The sequence below is a fragment of the Sinocyclocheilus rhinocerous genome, unplaced genomic scaffold (genome assembly GCF_001515625.1).
Source record: "Sinocyclocheilus rhinocerous isolate Xijiao unplaced genomic scaffold, SAMN03320098_v1.1 scaffold1149, whole genome shotgun sequence".
In the NCBI taxonomy this organism is placed as follows: domain Eukaryota; kingdom Metazoa; phylum Chordata; class Actinopteri; order Cypriniformes; family Cyprinidae; genus Sinocyclocheilus; species Sinocyclocheilus rhinocerous.
Genome location: NW_015664180.1, coordinates 532961 through 539550, shown reverse-complemented (window position 1 = coordinate 539550; position 6590 = coordinate 532961).

The window sequence follows — 6590 nt, the reverse complement described above, 5'->3', positions numbered from 1 at the left end:
AGGCATAGCCTATGTTTTTTCTGTGTGTCATCTTTGTGTCTTATACTTACGGGGATAGTTCACCCAAAACATCTTCAAAACACAAATTAAGATGTTTTTTGATTAAATCTGAGAGCTTTCTGACCCTGCATAGACAGCATTGCAACTACCACGTTCAAGGCAGAAAGGTAGTAAGGACATTGTTAAAATAGTCCATGTGACATCAGTGGTTCAACCTGATGAAAAAAAAAAAACTACTTTATTCAACAAATTTTTTCTCTTCCATGTCAGACTATAGACACATCCAGGTTCTACGTCAGAATGCATGGTACAGTCGTGAACGCGTGGTGAAGGCTGACATGGAAGAGAAGAAATTGTTGAAGTATTCTTGTAGCTTCATATAATCACGGTTGACGGTTGAACTACTGATGTCACATGGACTATTTTAACCATGTCCTTTCTATGTTTCTGGACCTTGACCGTGGTAGTTGTGTTGCAGGGTCAGCAGCTCTCTCTCGTAAGCTCTCATATTTCATCAAAAATATCAAAAAGGTCTTACGGGTTCGGAACGACATGAGGGTGAGTAATTAATGACAGAATTATCATTTTAGGTGAACTATCCCTTTAACCTTAATAAATTCATAGCTATAAATTCTTAGTCTTGCTCCTAGACTCCTATAATTTCTGTTCCTGGCCTATTTAATAGGTTTTTTTTATATATATAATTTTTTTTACATAACCAATATTATCAGATTTTTTTTGCCACTTGAATTCTCTTCATTTTATTTTGCCTTGTTCTCATTGGCATCAATTTAAACAATTTAAACAGGCCGTCTACCCCGACTAAGGTCTGTACATCTACATATTGTGCATAATAGAGCTGCGTCCTGCATAATGTCCCACTGACCCTCAATGCTGACCCGCTGAAATCTCCAGTTTCTATTCTAGGGATATTCTAGATGCTCTGTCTCTTTGTTTTGCATCCTTTATTTTTTCCACTTCAGATTCCCTTCGTTTACCACAGTCATGATTTATCCAAACATTTTGTATCAAACACGGCTAAAAATATTCCCTTTCTTTCTCGAAATATTGATTTTGCCTGTAGCATTGTCTATGGTGTGTGTGAGTCTTTGGATGTGTTCTATGGGGGTAAAGAAGGGGGGTGCCAACATTAAAGCAGAAAACGGGTTCAAATACTGTGTTTTTTTCCATTTTTATTAAAATACTTGAATTGCCAGACACCACACAATCATCAACGCGTCCTCAATTCCTTGGAGTGATTTGACATGTGCTTAACTTTTACCAGACAATCCCATTCAAGTACACTATGAATTTTGCAAGTTAGTCATTTGCAAAATGGATGAAAAGCATATAATTTTGCCGCAACAATCGCAGCCTCTTTTGTCGTCAGGGCATAATAGAAATGGAGGGAACTGATCAATAGGTTATTGATTTTCATTGGATGGAGTTGGGGGAATTGAGAGAACGCGAACGAGGAAGAAAGAGAGAGGCGTTGGGGGCTGACTGTGAAATGCAGGCTTTTGAAATCTTCTGTTTAGAAGATGAATGCTCCTACTGGAAGCAGGTGATCTTGTTTGTCTCCTCACACTTGCCTGTTTTGAAACAGTTCTGGTGCATTGTGGGATTGGCTGACTCATGGGGCATAGTTCGCCTCCTTAAACCGTGTTGCCAAAACACATTATGTGAACTTTAATCACTGTCTGTTCAGCCACTATGTCAAAGTCTACCAATAATAAATCATTTTTGCACAGAAATTCAAAACTTGAATGTCTGTTTTTTCTTCATTTTTCTTTTTAAAGGGCCAATTCACCCAAAAATTCTTTCACTATCCCTCATGTCATTTCCAACCTGTATGACTTTCCTTCTTCTGTGGAACACAAAATAACATATTTGAAAAATGTCTCTGTGTTTCTTTTTTTTTTCATACAATAGGGTCAGTGGGGTCCAATGTTGTCTTGGACCCCACAAAATATCATTTTATGGACAAAAACAGTTTTTCAACATATTGTCCACCTCACCAATTAACTCTACAAAAACTTACATGAAATACCAAATTTACAACTATTATCACACCTTTATCTCGGCATTTGATAGGGAGTTCCAATTGATCCATCCTTGAGGCCGACTGGCCTGCACTTTGCAGTGTTTGGGGTGCAGGCTATGTTATCTGGGCCAGTATCGCAGGCGGATGTGTGGTGATACGTGTGTATGGCGTGTTAATGCGTGAAGCTGGACTTGCATTGATCTCTATGCAGGATGTCAAACATTTTAGTGCCGATCTCGTCCTTGTTATTGCTCTTCACCGCCAGGCTGTTAATGCATAAAAAATCATTTGTCCCCTATGTTTTCCTCCCCATCTCAATTGGACGCCCAGAGCAACAGAAGAATACCACGTTGTTGTACTCCATGAGCACTCCTCCCCCTCCCTTCTTTCTGTTCTCCTCATCCCTCATCCTTCCATTTTTGTGTCCATCTATCTTTACGACACCTGGTTTCATCTCCTTAATGTTTCCGGACTTGACAGTCTCCCTGGTCAAAAATTCTTAATTAAGCCTGCTGTGTGTATTTGCAGTTAGGCAAATTGCAACCTGACAGGGCTAATAAAAACATTTTCGAGAGAGGGAAAGCGAAGGAACCGAGCGAAGGTGTGGAGAACCGTCATCCACACCCCAACAACCCTATCTGTTCCTTCCTCTCTTTATCACTGTCAGCCATTCCCGGCATCCTCGCATTTTCTACATCACAGCCCAGAGGAAGAAGGACTGATAAATATTGCGGATCTACTTTTGCAGGTCTTTAATCTCTCTCCCTTTTTGTTTTGGCCTGCGGGACTCATCGATTAGAACATTAAATCAAAAATCCTAGAGATACAGATATGAAAGTTTTGTTTGCAAGCTTTTCTCTCCTCCATGGTTGGTATACTTACCCAGTCATTAGTCTCAGGTTGAGGAAGCTTCCAGGATGTAGCCAGCACAGTGTTTGCTGAAGTATCTGCCAAAAGATGAAAGTACCAATATCTTAATACATTATAATGTCTTGGGCTCCTGCTTCTGACCTGGAAGGCCATAGATGTTGACCTTACGGAATAACATGGATCCGTAAAGGCCACATAATTTGCGATGATATTTGACACAAGGGTTTTCAAAGCTTTTACATTGATGTTTTAACCTTGAAAGATCATATTATTTGAAGAAATTATACTGTAAAAAAAAAAGTTTTCATCCATTTAACCTAACAATAATTTATATTAGTTCTATTCAATTTAATGTTGATTTTCTTCATCAGTAACTATATTCAAATTGGCCAAGTTTAGTGACATAATTTTACCTAAAAAACACATAATTTAAAAATAAATTGCCATAAAAGGCAGTACAAAAGGGTTATTAGTTTTAGTCTGTGACTTACTTGTATATACGTGTGTAATGTTTTATAATATATGTATTTTAGAAAACTGCTAGATGAAAGCATATTGTGTCACTCACACATTGTAAGACACAGCTGTACATGAGCTGACACCTTGTTGTCCATATGACCATCACTTATCTTATGTGTGAGAAATCCATTTCTGTAGCGCCAGGCCTTCCTATGAGAGACCACTGGGCTCCTCACACCTCTAGTAATAGTGTATGAGATCCATACCTTCAGCTGAACACCCCGTGGTATTGCTTGCTCATGTGAGAGAGTGGACATTGGCTGTTACGGTCACAGCTTTCTCGACAGAGTGAGGAAGAACAAGAAGCAGAGGTGTCACAGCGTCGTATCGCAACATCTCGAGAAAAGGACTCTTGTGTGCCACGACATGTCGTATTGTCATTGTGTTAAATGTGTGTGATTGCATGAGCCTCTTTAGTTGAGGACACTGCAGCTAATCAGCCAAGAGGTCCTGTAGGGTGTTAGTCCTAGTGTTGGAGAGTCCTCCTTTCCTCTACAAGAGTCTTGACATCTCTTAACCTCTGTCAATTGTAATGGTATAACTAACCGTGTTTTTTCCTACTGCACAAAGCCAAACAGCTCCTCACAGACTTGGTCTCCATGCCCGTGGTATTGCTTGCTCGTGTGAGAGAGTGAACATTGGCTGTTACGGTCACAGCTTTCTCGACAGAGTGAGGAAGAACAAGAAGCAGAGGTGTCACAGCGTCGTATCGCAACATCTCGAGAAAAGGACTCTTGTGTGCCACGACATGTCGTATTGTCATTGTGTTAAATGTGTGTGATTGCATGAGCCTCTTTAGTTGAGGACACTGCAGCTAATCAGCCAAGAGGTCCTGTAGGGTGTCCTAGTGTTGGAGAGTCCTCCTTTCCTCTACAAGAGTCTTGACATCTCTTAACCTCTGTCAATTGTAATGGTATAACTAACCGTGTTTTTTCCTACTGCACAAAGCCAAACAGCTCCTCACAGACTTGGTCTCCATGCAGCTGTGCAGGTAGAAGTCCATTTTTTAAAAACACTGTGAAAAGGTAATGTTCTAATAATTGTTCTATTAAATGAATAAATGCAAATAAATTTAAGTAAAAGGCCTACAAGTTTGTACAATAAAACTGCAAGCAAGTAAACTTATAATGCTATATTTAGTCCAATTTAATTTATGTTCTATGTTAATTTATCTCAAAAATCTATTTCCTGAGCAAGTTGACGTGCTGAATCCAATGAGCATGCGCAAATGATTCTGGTATTTATGAAAAACTCTGTTGGCCAGTTGTGACATATCAATGTGATATGGCAACAATATGCTTTAAATGCAAAATTTTTTTTGGTATATAAGAGACAGAAATGACAGTGATCTAAAACATTGTAAAATAATTAAAACTTCCGAAATGTTTTTATGACATGCATGTTGTAGCCAATATGACTATGTCCAGTTTGAAAGCAGAATCTTTGCTTGAAGGCAGCATCTTTACGGATTAATTCTTCAGAAAAGCCCAATTAAATGTGAGTCCGCGTGTAAATTATACAAAGATGTTAAGGGTGATCGACTTTTAAATGTTTTTTATTTGTCAGTCATTTTCAAGGCGCATTTAAGATCGACGCTCCTCTCGCGAAAACAAACGTGTTTTCCCCTCCACAGTACCCAGTCAAATGTCTTAAAGAAGACCATTTTTATGACATTATTTTAGATATTTAAATCTATAATCAAGTCGTTGTTAGTTTTTTATTTCAGACTTACCGTACGGTAACAGCGAACTGTTGCTATGGTTACCTCTTCAGACTGTTCATTCGCGCCTTATTTTTTAACATAAGATCCGGCGTGGTGTTTGCTTGAATGTGCGCGTCTTCCGGTGTCATTCGCTTCCATTTATTTTACCTGTATAAAAGCCGTCCATTATTTTGCTTTATGTTGCAAACTGCTATTTGCTACAATATTTTTTCATTTATCATAATCATAAACACAAGCGCAAATTGTTTTACCATTTAGCCTACTCCACTTTGTTAGCCTATTCTTGTCTATATCTGCTATGAATCGGTAGCCTATTGCACATTCGTAGAAAATGGCTTACTTCTGCTTTGCAAAATAATGTGGATATTAACACAATTCAACCTTTTAAAATATTTTATTATTATTATCAAAACGTTGTTTAGGAAAGCTATGCACACTTTTATGTAAATGTGTATTTTTATGTTAAAAAGAATACATAAAAAATAATCAAATATTAACCAACAGAAACTGGGATAACAGACAACCACCTAATAAGCAGCAAACACTGCTGTTTTAATGAGATGGAGAGAACGATGGACAGGAGGAAGGAACTAAAGTGATGGTAGTGTCACTGGTGTCTATAAGTGGGGTCAGGAGCTTAATGTCAGTGCTGGAAGGTGAAAGGTCACAGCTCCTATTAAAATACCTTTTAAGAGTCCTTCAGTGATCTTATGTAATAGCAGTGGGTTCACCGGAGGTTGTTAACCTGCTTATGAGGGATGCTTCCTTTGAATATATTTTGACCTGTGTTAGGTTGAGAATGTAGAAATGTTGGTCAAGTTAAAGCTCTTTCAAGGTCTTTTGCATGCAATAGAAATTCACCTCAGTCAAACAAATTATTTTATATGACTAAATGAGCCTGAAAAAGTTAGATTCAACTGTTGTTTGTTATGTTTCAACTTAAACGTGTAGATTTAAACAATGTTATATAATGTTATATCACTATTTAGTGTAGCTCAAAAGGTTTTTAGATCATATTTAACAGTATTCAATCTGAAAAAGAGCAATATGTCAGTAATACTAAGCAATACTAATGGACATGTAAATTGCACTGCCTTCCACTATCACTGCTTTTGTATAATTAATTACACCTGTAATAGGTGCAAGGACACTGTAATGCAAAATAGTATGGCATATTCTTTTTAATAACTGTAATAATAACAGGTACCTGCATCAAATACTAACCATCTCCCAGGAACCTGGTGTCTTTGTTAGGCATGTGCCATCCTTTTCCTCCTTCTCCAGCTCTACAAGCAATCTGCATCCACCTTCACCTCTGCACCCCCTTTATCCTCCTCTATCTCCTTTTCTCCATCTTCTCTTAACTCATCTTCCCCCATCCTACCCTTCTATCAGTCCATGACCATTACGCTCATAAATCAATATTGACGACCC